Source organism: Anabrus simplex, chromosome 1, assembly GCF_040414725.1.
Source record: "Anabrus simplex isolate iqAnaSimp1 chromosome 1, ASM4041472v1, whole genome shotgun sequence".
NCBI lineage: Eukaryota > Metazoa > Arthropoda > Insecta > Orthoptera > Tettigoniidae > Anabrus > Anabrus simplex.
In genome coordinates this window covers 1,519,137,258-1,519,161,631 of record NC_090265.1, presented here as the reverse complement: position 1 = coordinate 1,519,161,631, position 24,374 = coordinate 1,519,137,258, and the positions used below count along the sequence as shown (strand labels likewise).

Below are 24,374 nucleotides of genomic sequence, written 5' to 3'. Positions count from 1 at the left end.
GCTGCCTAACCGCGCTCTCTATCCCCACCACTCGAGAACAACGCAAGCTTTTCTTGAAGACTTACCCTGCACAGAGAGGAAGAATGACTTCCGTGGCTCTAAGTACTTATTGCTGAAGTAAATCTTAACATTTACTCATATCTGACAAAGAAACTGTTCGGTTTCGACCAGACCGATGAAACAGGTGAATGATCAATTAACATATCCTTAACTATTTCCTGAATAACGTGGTTGTGTATTGACTTGAAGGCATTGCAACGCTACGGAAACGACGCAGAAATTACATGTGTTACGCAATGGACAGTAGGCAATGGTATGATGATAAACGGGGATAAAAGTCAGGTTGTGAGTTTCACAAATAGGAAAAGTCCTCTCAGTTTTGATTACTACGTTGATGGGGTGAAAGTTCCTTTTAGGGATCATTGTAAATACCTAGGTACTAATATAAGGAAAGATCTTCATTGGGGTAATCACATAAATGGAACTGTAAATAAAAGGTACAGATCTCTGCACATGGTTATGAGGGGATTTAGGAGTTGTAGTAAGGATGTAAAGAAGAGAGCATATTTGTATCTGGTGAGACCCCAACTAGAGTATGGTTCCAGTGTATGGAACCCTCACCAGGATTACTTGATTCAGGAACTGGAAAAAATCCGAAGAAAAGCAGCTCGATTTGTTCTAGGCGATTTCCGACAAAACAGTAGCGTTACAAAAATGTTCCAAAGTTTGGTCTGGGAAGAATTGGAAGAAAGGAGACGAGCTGCTCGACCAAGTGGTATGTTCCGAGCTGTCAGTGGAGAGATGTCGTGGGAAGACATCAGTAGACGAATAAGTTTGGATGGTGGTTTTAAAAGTAGGAAAGATCACAATATGAAGATAAAGTTGGAATTCAAGACGACAAATTGAGGCAAATATTCGTTTATAGGAAGAGGAGTTAGGGATTGGAATAACATATCAAGGGAGATGTTCAATAAATTTCCAATTTCTTTGCAATCATTTAAGAAAAGGCTAGGAAAACAACAGATAGGGAATCTGCCACCTGGGCGACTGCCCTAAATGCAGATCAGTAGTGAGTGATTGACTGATTGATTGAAACTTAACGGTAATCACTTTGCAATAAAACGAACGGTAGTGTAATAATTAATTGCTGAAAAGTAGATGGGCAGCTCGAAGCAGTTACCTGATGATCTTGCGTATGCAATATACCGATGGTTCCATTTTAAATCAACATCTTTTTTTCTACCGCTTTTCCCACACCTGTGAGGTCGCGGGTGCGAACTGCGTCGCACATGTGGATTTGGCCCCGTTTTCGGGCCGGATGTCCTTCCTGACGCCAACCCTATATGGAGGGATGTAATCACTATTGCGTGTTTCTGTGGTAGTTGGCAGTGTGGTGTGTTGTTTGTGTATGAAAAGGAGAGTGTTGGGACATACGGAATAAAACACCCAGTACTCGAGCCGAAAGAATTAATCAAAAGCGATTAAAATCTCAGACCGGGCTGGGAATCAAAACCGGGACCCTCGGAACCGAAGGGCAGTATGCTGACCAGCCAGGAAGTCGGCCGACGGTTCCATTTTAAATGTACATGTACTGAGTATGAAAACTGGTCATGTATATTATAAACGTGCACGCTCCAACAAGTAAAAAGCCGGATTCTTGTTCAGAATCATTCATTTTGTCATACTGCGGACAGTGTACAGTGTCGCCAGGCTTACAGTAATGTTCCGATGTTATAGCCGGTCATCCTACTAAGTATAATTGCAATCGATGCCTTCTATACACTACGCTCCATTTAATATGCCAAGAACGAACTACAAATTTTTAAGTACGTAAATGTAATTTTACGGCAGAATGGATTATTAAGATTATGAAGTCTTAATTGATCGTTTAAGTTTCACTTCTATCGATCTGGTCCAACCCAAACAGTTTCCTTGCGAGCTGTGTAAATTCGTTCATATTCATTTCTCTACCGACAGCGGACAAATGAATCAAGTAGTTTCGCTGATATTTCATTTAAGTGCATCTGATCATTGGAGACCGAAAAGACTTTGCTGATGTCTCAGTATCCCTAGTGCAGTGGATAAACAATTTAGATATTCATGTGTAATTGTTCCCTACTTAACTTGTATTCTTTGCAGGTTTTTCTTTTGTATAATATTGTATATACTTGTCCATTCTGTAAATTCCATACGCTTAATAATAATAATAATAATAATCTGATCATTATAAAGCTTCAGCTGCTTGTCATTTAAAAGTCGTTTACTGAAATACTGAGAGGGCCCCGGGTTGGATTCCTGGCCGGGATTGGGAACTTAACTGCGAATGGTTAATCCCTCTCGCTCGGGGACCGGATGTTTGTGATAGTCTTAATACACATATCTTGAATTAAAGAAAAACCACCACACTACCAACCACGAAAGGAACACTTAAGTCAGTGAACACAACACTCTATATAGGTTTGGGGTCAGGAAGTCCATCCGGCCGTAAAAACGTTATTGCATGCATGACCTTCCCACTTGCGTAATCTCTCTAGATATAGCTGAAATTGCCACTTTGCATTCCGAAATATCTATCACATTTAAATTACTTGGTGGAAATCGGTGAAAGTCGTAATGACACTCTCCGTGGAAAATGCCACACGATAAACTGTCTTGCTTCAAAATATTGACCTGTAACTATACGATTTGCGCGATTGTTTGTAAAATCGCTTTATATATAAAAGCTACAACTTACTGTACAGGTTACCATTGGGTAAATATATAACACCGATATCGTTAATGAAGGGAACGTTCTGCTAGTTTATTATAATTTTCGAACATAGTAATACACTCATTCTGTCAGCAACGAATTAAAACATTATTTCGAATTAGTTTAATTCAATGTACTTACCTATAATAAATACAATAGTAATATAGAATCGACATTATCTTCCAAGAGTGAGTTGTTGGGTAATCGGGTAGACACTAATTTTGAAATATACATTGTCATGCTGTTCGAATGCGTTATAAATTCCTGCAAGATCCGACTGCCTCGCATGAATGCATCATTTTCATTTATAGTTTGACGTATAAGCATGCAGGCGTATCATGCTAATCTTCTCCGTAGTTATGGCTGTCCCATATCATCATCACGTCTTTTCTGAAAGGAATCCACTAGAACTCTACTGTTAAGTAGTTACAGTCGTACAATAACAGACAGCCAGTACTATCAGTAAAATGTGAGAATTCGAATACCAGACAAGACCACCAAATCAGCAACAATCAATTCTTATCTCTAAAGGCACCGAGTATGCTCCTCTGGTGACGGCTGTGCTTACATTACGGCGCGGTAGGCGCAGCTTGAAGCATACGAGTGAAGGTGAAAGCATGTATTACTAATTATATAGTTGGGGACAAAACATGACTGCCTCATTTCCTAGAAGCGAGCTGGAAGCCAGCAGTCAATTACACCCTGCACCCTGCTGAATTAACGAGTTCTAAGTGATCCTTGTTTGTTTTGGAGAGGCTGCCAATCCACTTTCTTCCACACTATCTGTAGTATTTACCCTTTCTTCGTGTAGAGTGCAGGAACCGATTTGGCAACTCTGGCTCTAGTAGAGGTAGTAAATCCTATAAGTCGCTAACAGACACCGAGCTGTCGCTGAAAAGTAGTGGTGTGAGGCGAGGGCATCATGATTTGCCCCGAACTATATATATGGAGGACACTGAACAGAGTACAGCTAACGCGAAATGTTACTTTGTTGGATGCAGTAATGATTATTAAAACACACCGTACATAGCCTTTCATTTATTCTCTACGAGGAAAACAAAAGGAAAAAAAAAAGGAACGACGAAAACTGGATTCAAGCAATGCGCAGGAAAATTAAAGCCAATTGCCGTTATAACATACAAGGTAAATATTTAGTATAGGATACTTATATTAGATTTTGAAGCAAGCAGAAAAAAGTAATGTATGAATAAATATTCAATAGCCTACGTCACATTTAACAGTGAAAAAGTGTTCTTTGAACACATTTTCGACGGGGACAGGATCTCGTTATTAAATCTAATTTTAAGGGTTTCAAAATGGGATCATTAAAACGGCTTACTTAGGAAAGTACTAGTATCAGTATGTAATGCTGGGATTTTCAATCCTGATGGTTCAGCATGACAGCTAACACCCGGCCCGCATCAAGAATGGGTAGTGTTAATTTAATTGGAAACAAAAGGTCAGGATACACCCAGAATCCAGCATATGTTCCCAGCAATTTTCCAGGTGATTTTATGTCAAAGACTACTTCGCCTCCACTAGCTTCGGAGAAATTTGCAAGAGCGGCAAATACCGGGTGGCGGAGGGGGGAGGGGGGAGATAAAAGTTTGAGGCAGGACAAATAAATCTTCAGCAAGTAATAAGCCTGCGTTTACAAAGAATGAAACCGCTACACAGACGGATGGATGTGAACCTGTGTTTAGCGATTTCGTTTCTTCTCGCACAATTAGTAGATGTACATTGTCTACACAAGCGTCTGTCCCATTGCATACAGATCTGAAATCACGTAAGAAATTTTACATCAAGGCTCCCATGGATATTCTTTAACAGGTGAGACAGAAGTACCGTCATTCTCAGCAATTAGTGATTTTTGAAACAACGTACAAACGTTTCGCGCATTTTTCCTAAAACGTTAATGATGCTCGCGTTTGCAACGATAAATATTTTGTGTTTGGCACAGCAGAGAAAATACTCATGAAACAATACCAATAATATACAGGATAAAGTATCCTAAATGCAGAGTGATGTTTGACTGTATCGAAATTAAAATACAGCAGTCACCCAAAATAGAACAAAGAATGTTTCTGTATTCAAATTGGTTTGCTATTTGTTTTACGTCGCACCGACGGAGACAGGTCTTATGGCAATGATGGGATAGGACAGGACTATGACTGGGAAAGAAACGACCGTAGTCTTCGGGTTCAGCCTCAGCATTTGACCGGTGTGATTATGGGAAACCCCAGAAAATAGCCTCCAGGGTTGCCGACAGTGGGGTGCGTATCTATGGAGAACATGCAAGAAACTACTAGCTAGTAGTTTAATTAACAAAGAATATTTAAGAAAACAAAGTTCTGTGGCTGTTTACAATAAATTCCAAAAATGCACAAAGAAAACTTTGCGTAGGTTGTCAAACGAAAACGATTGCCTACTGTCTGCAAGTAACGATTTGTACATGGAGAAGCTTCTCTCTACCTCAACTGAAACAATTGGTGCATACTGAAAACATGAAATATCTCCCGGATTCAATTCAAAGTCGGTAAGAGAAAAATTTTCACCCGACAATGCTTTGCCAATAGAACACAAAGTTTTATACCCACTGTTCGTTTGCAACACCTTATTCAATTTCACGGATACAACTTCACCCACTTTACCACATACACACGATTCATATCATTCACAACTTTATACACAATTTTCAGCTGCTCCACTAGTGGCACTTGGGATTTTTCAAGAGCCTTATTGCATTAGGAAAGGATCCGAAATTTGTTTTTATGTAGAAAAGTTTACCTGCAATTTGTTTGTCAGCCAATAGTTCCTGCGCTGTTTTTATTGATCCAGCCTCAGTTTTGTCGAAGGAATCGACCACTTTCTTTACAACTTCAAAGTTCTCGCAGTAGCAATAACAAGCCTCAATCCACGTTCCCCATCTAGTCAAAACAGGTGAAAAGGGTAAGGGAATTTCACGAGCTTGTTTTGAATGCTAGACCTCTAGGTGGGGCTTTTAAAAACACTTTCTTTGTGCAACCAATTAACTTGTCAACTTGAGGAAAATTATGTCGTACCTCCTCCGCGGTCCGACGTAATGCATAGGCTACGCATGTGACATGCACCATTTTCGAGAAGAGCGCACGTAATGAATTTGCAGCCTTCACCATGTAGGGTACTGCATCTGTTATTAAAGGAGGACATTGTCATTCCGAATGCCATAGGGCCACAATAGCCTCAAAGACTGGTCAAACAGTTTGCTAGTTGTTGACCAGTTAGGTTTGTCCAATTGCTCACAATGTAGTAGAAATGGTTCTCCAGCATTCTCTGCTTCCAGGATGCTTACAATAACGTACATATTGTCTGTTTCATCTATGTAAGAAAGTAAATCCTTTTTCTTCCAGATCTACAGCGATGAGGCCTTATTGATCCATTAAGGGAGAAAAATAACAGTGCCCAACCTAGACAGCTTAAGATGCTATACACATAAAATAATACTCGTATAGTAAACATAACTAACACCAAATGTGGAAAAACAAAGTTGCTGGAAATAATAATAATAATAATCAAATGTCCATGAGTCAATGTTACCTTTTCTGATATAAACAAAACCTCAAAAAATCTCAATATTGCTATTAAGACCAAGGATAAACGAAAGCTAGTAATACTGAAAATAATAATAATAATAATAATAATAATAAAATGTGAAAACTCAATATTGCTATTAAGAAAAGGGATAAAACGAAGACTAAAAGAACTATTGCAACAGGGTAATTCCATCTATAGACTGTATGGCATTAATGGCAATGTGAAACTGAAACTGGCAACATATAACTGAGCAGAGTACAGTGCTGTGTCGGGCTGAGTCTGCACTAGACCACAGACTGTTCCATTTCCGGCCGGGTTCGCACTCAGCACATTCTCTCTTAGACACTGGCCTTTCTTATATTCTACGGGTCTTACTAATAAAAAGTCCTTATACCGTTGTTTAACTCTTGTTTAGTTATACAGTGAATAAACCCTGTATAAGCGTTTTACAGTTTTCTTACTAATAAACGAGGTATACGCATTGTATTACTACACAGGACGTATACACTCGTTCCAAGGAGTAGGAATCTCTTCCTGCAGTTCACTGACGTATTTCGCACGTTCACCGCCTTTATGATCGCTTCTGCTGGTTATCTACGAGCAAAACTTTCCGGAAAGTCGCACAGTAGCACGGCATATCGAAAAGGCAGTGGCAACACTAAGTGAGACAGCTGGAAATTCGCTTATACTGATATCAACATTTCTTCAGCTTGCTTGTGTAATGAACGCCAAAAAAAGAAATGGAATGGCTTAAGAAAAGATCAATAGCTCCTAACTGGGATAGTACGGAAAACGTAAGCAATTGTAATTGAATCGGCGGGTTGAAAAGGGGTACACATTCCAAAATCCTTACTTTTCAGGAGAAAGGAAAACCTGTTTTGTAGCTAAACGAAAGGTTAGATCAAAAAAGTTTCTATTAGGCATTTATACATCACATTTCTACGTATTCAACTACAAAGTATGGAAATCATATTACGTACGGTTTTCAAGTTATACCATTTTTTTATGTCAAGGAATATGACCCTTTTTATACTCAAATTTGAGAAAGATCTAAGATCTTTGTAGAGGCAGATAATGTATAATAAACTCGCAATTTAAAGTCTATTAAGCAGTAACACCTTAATACACAAACATACGCCCAACCACAATTTCTTTTATAGTTATTCATTGTCATTCCGTGAGACAGCTGGAAATTGACTTATATTGATATCAACATTTCTTCAGCTTGCTTGTGTAATGGACGCTAAAAAAGAAATGGAAAAGCTTAAGAAAATATCAAAAGCTCCTAACTGGGGTAGTTCGGAAAACGTGAGCAATTGTAATTGAATCGGCGAGTTGAAAAGGGTACACATTCCAAAATCCTTACTTTTCAGGAGAAAGGAAAACCTGTTTTGTAGCTAAACGAAAGGTTAGATCAAAAAAGTTTCTATTAGGCATTTATACATCACATTTCTACGTATTCAACTACAAAGTATGGAAATCATATTACGTATGGTTTTCAAGTTATGCCACTTTTTATCTCGAGGAATATGTCCCATTGTATACGGTAGGTACCTACTCAATTAAGAAAGATCTTTGTAGGGGCAGATAGTGTATAATAAACTCGCAATATCAAAGGTCTATTAAGCTGTAACACATTTTTACACAAAAATACGCCCAACCATCATTTCTTTTATAGTTATTCATTGTCATTCCGTCTCTTTAAAGTGTTTTACTTGACGAAGATGTCCAGCTTCCATAACCTCTGAATGGTGTACGGTACCGTATGTCTTCTATGTTTAAAATATCGTGAAGATCATCAACGTTATCGTCATTCTTTCAACGTGTGTTCAATGTTAAATGGATAAGTCGAATATTTTACAACGATTATATTACTGTCGACAATAAATACCACGAAAATAAACTGCTCACTCGTTTCTTTTTTTCCGCTAAAAGCTGTTATACAACGCTTATACAAGGGTCCTGGACTGTATAAGCAATTCAGTGAATAACTATAACAGATGTATACATAGGAGGCTTATACACGGTTTATTAGTAACGAATTTCGCGTAAACGGTGTATAAACCTTGTATAAAAGTTATACACCGTTTATTAGTAAGACGGTATTTATATTGCTAACCTGACTACGTGTTATCTCCACTGTAGTGCCGATATGCAGTTTATTACACTTTACATTTCTTTCTTGTTGATCACTCTTCGACCTCTATTAATTCGCTACATTTGTTAACTTTAGAACCCATGCAACTCACCACCTTAAATGAAACCATGTTCACTCACTTATAACTAGGACCCCAGCTCATAAACCAACCGCACCAGATATTATCTTTCTCATTATCATCTGACCAATTTGTCTAATGTTCTTCCTCATTCACTACACACTTGACCGCCTGGAAACTTGCCTCTTCTATCACACCTGTCGTTTACTCGCTCTTAACATAATTATGAACAACACGCACACACTCCACTATTATCGTGAATACAACCATTTACTTCTCACTACACATCAACTTTTTGCTTCTTGTCAATATGCCTTCGTCTACTCTGTTCTTTTTGCCCCATAACTCTCTTAGGCTCAGACTTTCCCTCTCACTAGGGCACCTCTTGCTTCTTTTTCTTGCTTCCCAGTCGTGTTTTCACTTCGTTTGCTTGCTCTTGTTCCGTCCTGCGTTTCTACTCCCACAATTTCTCCCTGTATCCTTATATCTTCTCTCCCACTGGCCTCCGTCCTGGACTCCTTCGTTAATGCGTAGGTCTCCCTGGTTTCCTTCCTTATCACACTCATCTCTGCCATTACCTCCCTATTCGCTATGGCTAACAAATCTATCAAGTTACTTCCTTCATGCTGCGAGCTTGGTTCCTTTACCTTATTTCTTTCTTTGCCTCCATGTCCTTCATCCCCCACTTTACAGTCTCTGGCTTGCCTTTCCTCCACTCTTTCCCACTACCACTTCGTCATTCCTGTCATCTTCCATTTCTCGTAATTTCTTCGCAGTCCACATTCTAGTCCAAGTACCATTGGTCACTACTAATTTTTTACCCTTAATATGAGCTCTTAACCCCTGTAATTTAGCCCTGGCCAAATGTTTCTTCATAGTGTTTATGTTCTTTACCCCTTCTCTACCACTGTCTTCTTTAATCCGAATTTTTGTGCTCCGTATGTTATCTGCACTTCTTATCACCACTTCTGCCATCAAGGTGGAGAATAGCTTCAGTTTTATCGGTCTATCACCCCGTTTTTTACCTATCTTTTCTACATCATCAATATCGACTTCGCTAAAATTAATTCTCATCATTTTCTGAATGACTTCCACAACTTTGTATGTTGTCAGTACTTTATCTTCTGCTTTGTCTTCCGGTACTCCATATATGAATAGGCATTTCTTCCTCCGTTCTCGGTTACAGTCTTCAATTTCCGCTCGCAACTTCACCACCTCTCCTTCCATCTCCCTTATTTTTGACTTGAGTGATATGATCTCTCTCTCGTTGGTTTCTACTCTACTCATTATCTCGTCTGTTTTTCCCTGTACCCACCGCCTTATATGCTCAAGTTCTTTCATTTGCTCTTTCATCATATTCTTAATCTGGTCAAACGGGCATACTTCTTCCACCACTTTTCTAATGACCTCCACGTCTTCCCAGTTCATGCTGCTACTAGAAGTCGGGCCGGGGTTTACCTCTACTCCTCCTATAACTAGTAGTATCATAATCACCACTGCCGCCAATATCATCTCGTCCATCATTCTTGTTTCCATTATACTTCCTTTATTTCTAGCTATCTCCTTTTTCCCTTTCATCTGCCATCTTCCAATAGCCACACGATATTGATCCACGCCAATCATCTTCCTCTTCCCTCTCGAATTACTTTACTGGCCACCGTTCACATTCCACGCCGGCTCTCCCGACACCTCCCCACAATACGTCTGCCACCGAACGCTGACTAGGTTAGACTGCTGTTTCATCTATGCATACCCATATGTTTCCGTCTCATACCCTTATCCTTATTTCTGGTAACGTTCTGTCATAGCACCTTCCAACGTAGGTTGTTCTTAACGTTCTGGGATCGGTATAGATTTTCCAGTCTCCTCTTCTAAGAATGTACGCAGCTTCGGATGGTTCGATTTGTTCAGTGGAATATCGGCGCATAAAAATGCCGTACACACTTTCTCACAAAACGGAGAAAATGTTGAAGATTTACCCATTAGTATCTGGTGTAAGCCACGGTTTCTTTTATCTTCAAGTCGCTGCACACCACGTTCATGTTTTTCTCGCGGCACATGTTGTTCAACTGTAAACATTTCTGCTGAAACTCGTCCATCACACACTGCAAAATATTTTATTCCACCAGTGGAATAAAATATTTTCTCCATATTGTGTAACAAATTGTTTTAATTTAACAATTGCACTTCCTTTAACTTTGGGCATCTTACAGTACTTGTCCGCAAAGAACTCACTCGACTCTCAGCGCGCGGGCGACTGACTTTTCTTATCTAGCTGAAGATAAAGAGCAATGCTCAGCTTGGGCGAGTCCATTATGCGTCTTGCGTATAGGGGAAGCACGTACTGCTTCTAGTATGTTTTTTAAGAAGTATAATTGAGTTGAAAATACTCTCTCCTTGAAAACTAGTGGCAGCAGGTTATGTTGCAAGTCTACTTTCTTTCTTGAGCAAGTTATTTGTCTACGTTAAATATAACAGGCAAGTATTGTAAACATAAATAGTATTAATTAAATATCCAAATATAACGAAATATAACGCTTACCAGAAAACAAAAATGCCAAAAATGACCTAAAATTGCTCAAAAAAATGACCTCTCTCTTGTAAACGGCAAATAATGCACAAAAAAGCCCTAACAAATTGCCCTTATTTTAATCAGTCAATTCATGGAACACATGTATTATCGGCACAGTTCATCTTGGTGCATTTGTGTACGGGGGTGAGGAGTAAGGAGGTAGCTGTCCCGGTTCCGATAGTGCTGCCAACTGAATCGAAATGTAATCTGAATTGAATCGAGAATATGATCGATCGATATGAAGTTAATAAACCGTTTTATCTTAAGCCAACAACTATGTCACACACACATTATATAACATTTCTCGATGCGAATCTTATTCCTAGCATGAATTCTATAGTTTGGCTTTGCTGTGCAAACAACAACAGTACTAATACGTAAAGTGTACGTCAGATGTCGCACAACGATGCCTAAGCGATTCATAGTTCGTGCTTCAAAGGTTGCCAGTACGAATCTCGAAGATTGCCGAGGTCGACCGATTCAGCACTAGGGTGTAAATGCACCAAGATAACGTGTGCCGATAACACATATACTCGAGCTATCTTTCGGCCTTCATACAAAAAAGATGCAAAATCATAAAATGTCATGCCCTATTAATTAGAATTGTGTGGGTATATATAATCTGCCGGGAAATGATCAGGGATCTGGGCATGGGAATCTACACTTAACGGTGGACTGTTCTTATGGAATAGGTACAGAGGGGCATATGCAGAGCGAAACAATAGTTGTGCTTAAAATTCAATATATTCATTACCATGAACTGACGTTTAATGTTTCCTGTTATTCCTGCTCGAAATATTAGTATGGCAGATAAATTATTAAAGCAAAATATTTCAAGAGATGACTGTCTTTAGTCTTAATGTTTGAAAACACCATAAATTAATGGAAACTAATATCTTTCGTTTAAAATTGGAGATCCAACATATCGGAGTTATTTCCTACAGTCTTTCTAAATAATGTTACCATAAATATGATTTTCACTTCAAAATAAATATTTCTTCACTTCCAAAGTTTTCCTACAGTCTTTCTAAGTATTGAAATTTAACACTTTGAAAATAATGCAAGATCAATCTGATTTCCAATGAGCATTATATTAACTGCCTGTAGAACTGCCAACAAAATCACTCACTATATCATTCCACTTAAAAGAATGTCTGATGGAATTCTACGCACTTGTTCTGAAAAATGGTTTGAACTGCACATCATATCACCAGCATTCACTGGAATTCAGGACCGGAATGTAGATAGATGCTGGTCAGCGAACAGCAAGTTGATAACATGGGCAGTCGATGTCGAAGTCGTCCCCATGGCACCACGTTCCATTTCCCACGATGAAACCACGTTCCACATCCCTCGTAGACACGTCCCACATCGACTCGAGATAGCAGCATGTAGATTTTTTTTTTTTTTTTTTTTTTTTTTTTTGGCAATCGTCAGGGTTTCATGCGTCACCATGTGGTATAGCGAACACGCGAAAGGTCAACCGACTAGAATTGCTTAGTAGTGTCCTATTCAGAATAACTCGTATTTGCATATCATAAAATAGACACGGTATTTCGTTAAGTGCATTTGTTCACTGTTCTTAATACTGGCAGCAAAATTATGAAAGATCATCTAACTGGAACAATTGTTCATATGGAAAACACAGTTCTAACATAATTACAGGTATTACACAAGAAGGAAAAGATTATTCACTATAGAAAATTGTTCTAAACCGTGAATGTTTATGTTGCAATGCTTAAGCCTATTGCTCACGGTAACATGTTTCGTAAAATTTGTTGTACAATTAATTTTATAAAAATTTGGTGAAAAGTTGTGTTGCTCACGGTAAAATTATTTTATAAAATCCGTTGAAGCATCAGGATGGTCATCTATGAACTCACTATTGAACTAGGATGTGCATGTGCTGCCATCTATCGATAAACTTTTAAACCAAGAATCAGCTGTTCAACTTACAGTGTGTTTGAGAGTATTGCTCCAACAAACAAAGCAAAACTTGCTGCTTTAGCTGCAATTATATGTTGTACAGTGGTAAAAAGGAAGAAAAGAAATGCCAGGAAATGCTGGACTCGGGTTGGATCAACAGAAGAGAAGAAGGTAGAGGATTGTTGTCCTTGGTCAAATATTAGTTGAGGTTAGAAGACCAGCATTCATATAAGAATTCGGTAACTGTTTTCTGCCGCTCTTCTTGCATTTCTGTTGTGGTAAAGTGGCGTTTTAACTTCGTACAAACAAGGATATTTCTGGTATTCGTCCAGTAAAACACTAACAGCTTCCTTAGTCCACCCGGATCTTGCCATTTTAAAAAGAAGCGTTTGTTTACAATCGAGCTTCACAATCTTCTCACGACGTAGCTTCGCTGATTGGTTCGTTTCATAAAATTAATTTTACGGAATAGAACATGTCCTATTTTACGAAAAGTTTTATAAAACTTGAATTTGACCATGAGCAACAGAAATTTTATAAAATAAAATTACTGTACAATAAATCTGACAGAAAATTTTACCGTGAGCAATAAGCATTATAATGTTATGGAACGTCAAATGCGGCACTGTCTTATTCACTTGCGATGAGTGAATTAATCTTATTTAAAGTTAAATAAACTTTAAATTGAATACGCGTCTTCAAGGACTTTTGTGGAGTTATTTGTTTTAATAGACGGGATATTTATGTAGTTCACTAGAAAATAGAGTTAATGTGCACACGCTTCACGAATGTTCGAAGTGTAACTCTGAAGTGAGTACAAGCTCTGACAATTCCCTTTCAATCGAGCTGAAGTTCAAATTATTATTTCACAATATAAGTTAATGTCACACGTCCTGAAAACACTCTCAGAATTACGAGAAGAATAAGTTCGTATATGAATGGTTGAAAAGTTTCTAAGTCCAGGAAGTAACACTTTAAAATAAGTCTGTTGATAATTACGGTCGAGTTCCCGCTTACGAACTTCCTCGCAACGACCAAGTACGAGCCTCGGCGGAGACACGCACGACAGGATGTTTTCCCTTCTGCTGCGATTTGTGAATAGTGCTGGGAGAGGAGGCAGTAGGGATGAGCGCGACTGAAGCCTGGAATCGAGAGCGTCGACTCCATTGACTCCGAACACCGGTCTCGGTTCGCATGAAGCCTCTCGACTCCAAGCGAACTTAACTCTCACTCCGGGGCCGCTTGCGTGTCGAGGCGCGGAAAATAACGTGAAAAATCATACATGTTGCTGCTCATTTGCCCATTAGGTTTTTTTAAGAGTACTGTAGAGTGAAGTACGATATTGTTAACGAAGACGACGAGCATAATGGTGTAGTTGACACGTGTCAAGTCAGAAGTATCGGCATAGCACACCACGGACATTTAATTTCACGTCTTATTTGTCGTGATCAGGAAATTGATAAACAGATATCGATGGTAAATCATTATCATACCTGCCAACTTTTAGAAACCAAAAATAGGAAGATTTTTTAATTCTTGGATTTCATCACATATATTCCACCAAGGTCTACGTGAAAAAAGGTCAGGATAAAAGGCATACTTGTCTACAGTTACGATGCGAATTGACCATTAAATTTAAAATCTTAAACTAAGAAAACATAAAAATGGTTACAAGAAAATGTACTTAATCACTCTCATTTATGACATTAACATACGAATAATATTTGTCACACCGACACGCGCAACAAAATGCATAATACCGTATATTCTCGCATAATTAACGCACTTTTTTGACGAAAAATACAGGCGAAAACTTCGGATGCGATTCAAGGAAATCGGATATTTACAAATTATTTACAATTCATTTACATTTAAAAGATACTGGTACATCAAATATAATCCAAACACAATTGGTTTAACCCATTTGCAGTTATCGTCATTTGGCGTAAAATTCCGGCGTGAGATTTTTTCTGAAAAGTCAAATAGGGTACATCAGATAAGTTAGACACGTGGGTTTGAATTACCGACACTGAAAAACATTCTTCCCATTACGAGCTGACAATACGACCTGAATGACATACCGGCAAAAAAAAACCCTGTCCAACACGAGAAGGGCCGGGCATCGATGGAGGGACCCTGCTACATTACCCCAAACCGTTCGTATCCAATCTTGTACGAATGACGTGTCCATCCACCTTTTTTCTTGAATACGAACGTGGATCACTCGCGGAAATTTTGCTTTAGGCATTGTTTTTCGTTTTAGAACAATGTAAGCTGCAAGCTTTCTGCGATCAGCTGTTACAGCAAGCATTGCAGTACATCGTTGTTTTTTTGCTTCCGGTAGCGCGTGCGATAACACTGTACGTTCCTTTCTTATCAATTGTTCGACTTATTAATGGTATATGGAAACTGATTGGCGTCTGACCTGCGGTTCCTATAAGGGAGATAAAATATTCCTTCACTTTACGCTTCTCAATCACAAAGCGCTGAAAATGGTTGAAATCATTCGTCACTTTTTGGCATAATGCTGTTCTTCGTCGAAGAGAAAGTCCATTTCTCTTCATAAAATGAATTCAACCTCGGCTACCCTTCAAATACGAGACAATGATTCCACGTGCCGCGGCTATTTCTCATTCTTTAAAATGCAGCATTTTGTGAGAAACGGCTTATCCAACATTGCGTAACAAAATCATATAGTTAAGCAGATAATCCTCTACTTGCGGAAACTTGCCGCTTTTTGGTCCGCGAAATGCTTTGCGAGACTTGTTGGCCGCTTGAAGTGCACTTCTGTTACCGCGGTAGCGCATGTTTCATTTGCACACTGAGAAATTGCTGCCCGCTGCTCTATTCACTACGTTTCGGCGTAACTGATCACCGCAAGTTCGTATGATGCAGTATTAATCGAGTACTGTGGACTGACAAACAATTCTGAGATCACATTATGTCCCGTACGCGAAACACTCGTAAAACTAGTGCAGTGGGATTTCCTGCCGGCTAATACAGCACGTTGCCTGTATTTGGAATGCCCATTTTCGCAATAGGAAGCCTGCTACCTGAGTAGTTGGCATCTTTATTCCGAAACGCATCCGGAGCTGAGTGATGGATCTTCAAAGTTGTGGGTGCGTCGAATTCCACTTTGGACCCAAAAATATTGGGATGTGTAAATTATTCAAGGGCGTCGATTACGGTTCGCGGGAAAATACGGTAGTTTCCTTCAATAGCCGGTAAAATGTACAGAAATTTATAGGCATCTCTGAGCACTTGGAGATAACGTTTGTCATATTTTTTGGCCATAACGAGAAAAGAAAATACCAGAAACGGTCATAGAAATGCAAGGAAAAACACGTGGCCTACAACTCCGACGAAACTACGCACAGAAACGATGTTAACAGCGCGCGAACAACACAATAACAAACTCATTCTTTCGTCCCGATTAACTGAGTCGTTAGCGCGCGCTAGCCTCTTGCTTGTAGGACGATTGCCGCCCCGAATCCCCAGCTGTATAAAGCGCACACGCTGCTGTGGTGAGCGGGAAACACGATACACGAAGGCGACGGACGAAACACTCACGAAATAAAGCATCAAATACGCTTGAAAATTCGGTTTCGTAAATTACACAAGCACATAAGAATTTATCCTTTATTCTAGGGGAAGAGTATTGGCCGTACTAGAGATTATATTAGTCAAAAATCGGAAGAAGTAAAAATAAATCGGAAACTCAGAAGACGAGTTAAAAACCGGAAAGTTTCCGGGTAAATCGGAAGGGTTGGCAGGTATGCATTATGAATTGCACATAAACGATGAAAACAAATCTAATATGGGTAAATCCTCTAACATAATTTGAACATAGATTAAACCATTAAAAGGCTTCGTGGCTCAGGCGGCAGCACGTTGGCCTCGCACCGCTGGATTCCGTGGTTCAAATCCCGGTCACTCCACGTGAGACTTTTTTTTCTCCAGGTACTCCGGTTTTCCCCGTTATCTTTTATTCTAGCAACACTCTCCAACATCATTTCATTTCATCTGTCAGTCATTCATCAATTCCCCAGGAGTGCGACAGGCCTCGCAGCCGGTACAATTCCTATCCTCGCCGCAGGATGGGGACGTCATTCACTGACTGGAAAACAGGCTGTCGGTTTTCATTATAATTCAAGGACCACGTTAGGTCTTGGTGCATTATTATTATTATTATTATTATTATTATTATTATTATTATAAGCATTAACTGATAAGAAATTGTTGTCATACGTAATACGTTCGCCGGTGTTTTGTTATTATGTAATTGAATTTCATATTGGGGATTACTTACGATTCTGTCATAATACATTATTAATATTATAAAAAAATTGTTGAAACGTGTTGTAATATTCCATTAGTACATGAAATTTGTTTGTATTATGTATAAGTTCACGTTGGCGATTATTGAAGATTATTCTGTCAGAATATATTATTATTATTATTAGTAGTAGTAGTAGTAGTAGTAGTAGTAGTAGTAGTAGTAGTAGTAGTAGTAGTATACACAAAAGGCCCTTTTCGCGACAGCCCTGATAGGTCTTGGCCTACCAAGTGACCTCTGCCCAGCTCGAAGGCCAGTAGATTACGAGGTGACGTGTGTTGAGCACGACGAATCCTCTCGACCGTTATTCTTGGCTTTCTAGACCCGGTCCCTATCTCACCGTTATCACGAAACCTGAGATAGAGGTAAAAATCCCTGATCTGGCCGGAATCGATCCCGGGGCCTCCCTAGACTGCGGAGGCGGCTATCATGACGCACAATGTATGGTAAAATATTTGTTGTAAAATCATACTGTGAGTACTCGCTTCTTTTTTTCTGTTTTATGCCCTAGGCCAGGGGTATTAATAATTTACAATTAAAAATCTAACCCGGCCGAGAATCGAACACGGGACTGCCGCGTGACAGGCGGATGCGTTGACCCCTACACCGTGGAGCTAAACTCCTTTAAGCCAATATTGGCGATTATGTAAAAGTGTACTGTCAGATTATAATTACCACTACTATTATCGTCATCATTATCATCGTCGCCAAAATAACACTAACGATGATAAAATCCCGAAAAAAAATTTCATGTTTGCTGGCTAATAATCATCTTGTATTCATCGTATCACAAGTTACCAAGGGAGGAACAGGGAACTACAATTCCAAGCAGTTCCGACAATAGTTGTTAGATGGCGTTAGTGCATCAGTGGAGTCGACATTGGAGTCGAGAGTGTCGGTTCCAGAGGTAGCAGTCTCGACTCTTCGCGACTCCGTTCGCAACCCATCCCTAGGAGGCAGTCCGAGTGATTGAATCGGTTGTAGCAAGTGAAGCGCTCCACCGGTATTCTCCGGTACTACTGCGGAGAATTGCGGAGGTATACGGAGGGCGGCGGAGGAAACTGAGCGAACGTGCTCTGCTCATTCAGACAAGATACTCCTTCCCGTGACTTGCTGCGTGTAACGGGTGAACTTTCTGGCACCGTTAACTCCACTGGGTAGCTAATGCCACGACAAGCATCAGTTGTTTGTAACTTTTCGATGCAGAAGGCGATCAGAAGAAATCTGCCAAGTGCAAATTATGTGCTCGTAAATTTTCAAGGGGAGGCGGCACATCTAATTTATTTGATCATTTAAAGAGGAGTCCTAAGCAATGTTTGGAGCCAACAACTGAGCAAAGCGCGAGGTGTACGCGCCAAGCAGTGAAAAGCATAAGCGCTTGAATCGGAGTTTGGCTATGTTTCTTTCTACCTCATAGATATGCAACCGCTTTAACGACTGACTATTGGATATCTAATAGACAAGACCCGTACATAACTGTGACTGCCCATTTTATATCAAAGACGTCAAATACATGTCTGGTTAAGTGCTAGCAATAGATAACGCTGCAAATATGGTGCAGTTAGCTGGGGTACGACCTGTTTCCTGTGTAGCGCACACAGTTAATTTGGCGATAAGTGGTGGGGTAAAAAGCACGTTCCCTTGTCACGCATTTGAATTAAGCATGTCACAATAGAAGTAAAAGTAAGATTAGGATTGTAAGTTTCGAAATGTTAAACACAAGGTAGTGCCGAACTAAGGCTTGTACATACACATTTTCTCCAGGCCTGCTCGCAACGCTGCTACTATTTGTGTCCTGATTTTTCTCCTAAGCAAAGTATTGTTGCAAGCCATAAATTAAAAAATCAACAGTCAGAGTCTGGTAAGCAGCCACTCCGGCTTATTCAGTACTGTTCGACCCATGATGCGCCGTCTCCTAGAGGTAAAGGACCAACTCATAGTGGCTCAGCCGGAACTTTTGAATGCACCTCAAACACTAACACGTGATAATTATGAATACAGTGTAATGTATTGAAAACCCTGTATTTTTGTAACATTTGAATATAATGTATGACCTTAACTATTTTCAGCTAACGAATGGTTGATCTTGAAGGAGTGCGTAGCAATTCTAGTCCCATTCGCAACGATGACTACCATGTAATCCGGAGAATATACACCACTTGTTCTCACGAGATCCCTTTCGTGCAAGGGTTATTTATCACTCGTTCTACGGAAGTAGAAAAACCAGCTACCACTGTGGGACAGATGGTCTTCGAAGCAAGTCTGGAAGCCGTAACAACGCGACTTTTTGCATATGAAACTCATTCTGTGACAAGGGCGGCAAATTTTCTTGATCCTAGATACAAAATGGATGGATTTTGGATACCAGATCATGTAGAAAAAGTACGTAAACTGGTTATTGTTACTATTGTTATAATTTTTAATGCAAAGCTGGCCCAAAAGCGACGTGTTGCGACGCCTACGTCGAATACCACGATACTCCTAAGACAGTACGTGAAATTAGAGCCAGAGCATAGGTTGACTGACCCTGTCAAGTACTGGGCTCAAATGGCAAACCAATCTAATCCGCTGCATGAAATAGCGGTATACTACCTTTGTATTCCAGCTACCTCTGTCCCAGCGGAGAGAATGTTTTCTGCTGCCGGACAAATAATCACAGCAAGAAGAAATGCTGTATCACCAGAACGAGCAAACACTTCGCTTTTCTTACACGGAAACTCTAGATATTTCTTCAAGTAACGTATGTAGCCTTGAACTTAGTTTCTTCTTGACTGAAACGTTTATTTATTTGATTCATTTATTTGTTTATTTGGTGTATGGCTCTGGCTCCGAAATAATTGAGTGAATTTACTATGAGGCTGCCTTTTTATAAACATACTTCTCTTTAATATGGGCTACCAAAAAAGTTATTGTTACATTAAATGATGTATCGGTATTATATAATACACGGCAGTTTCTTCATTCAAATCAACACTACCACATCTGTTGCTTAAGTATAGTACCATATGTAACAGTTCAACGGCTTGACCGCATTGACACTCTGCTTAAAATATGTCATACTAAAACAAACTACTCCGCTCCTACCTCTCCTTTCCTTACATGACCGTTTTAGCGGGGGAGGCGGAGGAAACGGAGGTAATCCGAGATACCGATTGATGTGGCGCGAACAACTTCTCCGCTCCTACCGCTCCTTTCCCAGCACTAGTTGTGAACTGTCTTTACTTGGCAAACCCTTGACCTTTGATGCGATTCTGCCAGGTTTGACTCATTGTCCCCGTGACAGAATTGATTTCCTTCAAGGTCGAATTGCTTGCAAATCCCTAGGCCGATTTATTTGAAATTTGAATATGTTGGCCTTCAAATGATGTGCTACAATATGAGATTTCATTATTCGATACAGTATCAGGATCAAAACATAGTGAAACATGTTCTGGTCGTTTCCAGGCTATCACGCACTGTACACGTGATCGATGCGTCATAGCACGGTAGCGTCCGGCTCCATGGCTAAATGGTTACCGTGCTGACCTTTGGTCACAGGAGTCCCGGGTTCCATTCGCGGCGAGGTAGGAAATTTTACCCATAATCGGTTAATTTCGCTGACACGGAGGCTGGCTGGGTGTATGTGTCGTCTTCAACATCATTTCATCATCACGACGCGCAGGTCGCCTACGGGAGTCAAATCAAAAGACCTGCATCTGGCGAGCCGAACTTTTTCCCGGACACTCCCGGCAGTAAAGGCCATACGCCATTTTATTTTTCCGCACGGTAGCTATACTGAAATTCAACTACAGAGCTTAGGAAAAGTATCCCTCCGCACATGAGCACGTCCCCTGTTCCTCTTCCCATCTCCGTTCTCCATCTCCGCCACAATCAGCTTATTATTAACGCCGTGCGTCCATCTGACAAGTACTTCATTCTGAAATAGTGAAGCATCAACCGAAATCACATTCTTTCACATAGCTGTACTTTGATTACGTACCATAGCTATTTATTCCTATATTGACCATGTAAAACCTACAGATTGCTGACGAATACCGAAGCAAGAGAAGCAAGGTTTATTTTTTATTTCATACTGCAATTTGTGTGAGGCACATGGGGACTTACAACATAAGTACCGGTATACGATTCCGCTCTCGTGTCAGTGGCAGTTTCCCCACAGCTCAAAAAGCTGGAAAAAAAAAAAAAAACACCTGTGAGTGGGATTGCAAACCACAATGTTCCCAGGAATGTTGTACATACTGTAGTCTCATCATTCGGAAAGTAAAAACGAACTCATGATCCCCTCATGACAACATTTCTGCAGGTAGAGGGCGGTTACGAATATAAAGCAATGTACAAATTATTATCATCGAATACGCCAAGGATCCTATTTCCATACCGTGTTATGACCCTTCCTGTTTTATTTACGGCGAGTGCTGAGCTGACACATAGACCTTTCGCTGGAGACTTGGATCTTCCGTGGAGTTTAAATTTCACACTGAAAACTTTTTCTGTGGGAGAGTTACCATGAGGTACACTTAGTACTGCAAATACAACATTACTGAAGACTTTATACTTAATTTGTCCATTTTCATTTTTAAGCTCTGCACAGAAACGCAGGTCAGCTGCGCGGTGTTTTTAACCACGTCTTCCACAGTCCACAGGGGATTCTCATCTTGTAGGCTACTGTAAACGTTTAAAACAATTTGGTTTAGATTCCCTACTTCATTTTTCTCCACTTTTGTTAGCTTTAAAATATTTCACAGGAGACTAAAGCGTCACAGCATCAAACACGTCTTGCTTACAGCTGGCAGGCATTATGAATACTGAACATGCTGTTGCAGCCAGTACTGCCAACAGTTTTCTTGGATCCAGAGGTGCCAACCTTTGAAGTGGGTTATCAGTAATCCCATTTTTAACTCCCTCCCCCGACAAAACGTTTACGAGTTAAATACAAAGCACGCCGTTTGCCCTTTACTACAGCAATCTATTCTAAAGAGTATCATATTACACATTAAAATTAGCTCATTACCTGTTAGTTCTGCGATAAAAAATTCTTTGTAGCTTGTTTCGCAACCAGCAGCTGCTTTTCGGTGTAGGTTTTCTTGAAACATACTTCCCCCTGAGATTACATTTTCGTCTTCAGAACCGTGATTCCAGTGTAGAAGTACTTAACGTAGGCCTGAATTCTGTCTGATTTTTCCTAACACTGAAAACTTTTTCTGTGGGAGAGTTACCATGAGGTACACTTAGTACTGCAAATACAACATTACTGAAGACTTTATACTTAATTTGTCCATTTTCATTTTTAAGCTCTGCAATGTTGCCCCAATTCACATCAATGCTAGGTCCATGTACAATGTACTCAGGGAAAGTATCACACTGGTAAACTGCAAATTCCTCTTCAAGTTTGTCATGTTCACTTTCCTTGACCAAAGTTGGGAATCTTCGTACAAAATATTCTAGAGATGAATAGGAAACCTTCATTCTGAGAGAGATGTCTAGAACTTCGGAATGATGATGAAATTCATCATCAAGGGGAAATTTCCTGGTAATGTAACTGCAAGCTGCCATATAAAACTCTCTGGCAGAATTATAAAACATCTCTTTATCACAGTCATTATCTTTCAAGTATGCCCTAGCTTTTGCTCCAATTACCAAGTCCTCATTGGCTTTCTGGTATTTCCTCCTCTTGAATTCAACACTCGAAAGGGAGGTAGATTCTGACTGAAGAGAACATGGCTGAACAAATCTGACCAATAGGTCAGTTAAAAGACCAGTAAATTTCCTCCTAAGAAGATGTATGGCTGAAGCATCTTGTTACAGAAATATATTCACAGAGTTAAAAACAGGAAGTGAACTCTAAAGAAAGTAGCAGAACAGTTTTGTGTGTCGGTCTTGTACGAAAGATTTCACAGTTTCAAACTGCTTGGTGGTATCATTTTTATGGTGGGTCTCACTACAAAACATGAGTGTCAAAGCTTCCCACTGCTCAAGAACTCTATCAATAGACTGAAGAAGCGAGAGCCAACGGGTACTAACATATTTCAAAATTTTGTGACCCCTCTGTGCCACAAACAGCCTGATAAACTTTCAACGTGTTTTGCCTTTTAGAACTCTTATCAAGATAGTAATATAACTGAACCAAAAAGTTCTCTACACTGACTGGAATTGGGCTGCTGCTTTTTGTGCACAGATGTGTATGAGATGACATGAACAACCCGGGACATATACAGAAGAATGCCTGTCCTTCACAAATTTGGCAACACCTTTATTTGCCCCTATCATTGTGTATGCATTGTCAGATGAAAAAGAAATGCAATTTTCCCATGGAATGGCTAAAGAAAACAATTCACTATTAATAACAGAGAAAATTCCTTCACCTTTAAGCCGAGTTTACACGAGAACAGTATGCAAGACAGGACAATATTGTATTCTCCTGGTATTGTCCTGTGCTCCGTGAACAGTTCCCTTGCGCAGGACAAGACAATATCAAGTCGTCCGCTTTCCATCATCAAAATGGATCCACGACGCCGTGCTCTTCAAGGAAAATTAAGGCAATTGATTCATATCTTATACGAAGATGTGTTAGATATAGTTGAAGACGTTATAACTACAAATAAAAAGAGAGGTTACGGAAATGGTTGTCACGCAGATCTTCATTAGGATCGTCTGTTTTATTATTAAAAGAATTAGAAGATCCTCAAGAATATAAAATGTGCATGAAGATGTCAACTGAATGTTTTGAAGACCTTCTGAGGAAGGTCTCACCTATAATTCAACGTAACAATACATTAATGAGAGAAGCAATACCCGCCAGAGAAAAACTACAAATTACTCTAACATACTTATCAACAGGACAATAAGAGCGATGGTGGGGTGAAGGCATTGTCCCGATAGATAGGAAGCGAGGCTAACTCGTAAGACAGTAGCTTATTCATTGTCCTGTCCTCGGCTAGTTCGTTCACACGAGGACAATATTGTCTTGGCTCACTGTATTGTCCAGTCTACTGTCCTCGTGTA

The 24,374-nt window shown here is 39.8% G+C and overlaps 1 protein-coding gene across 2 annotated transcripts in view; it reads right to left on the bottom strand.

The window, feature by feature from the left end:
- The window catches only part of qin, an 870,645-nt gene that overhangs the window by 599,004 nt on the left and 247,267 nt on the right, over positions 1-24,374 (bottom strand). The gene's annotated exons all lie outside the window — the stretch shown is intronic.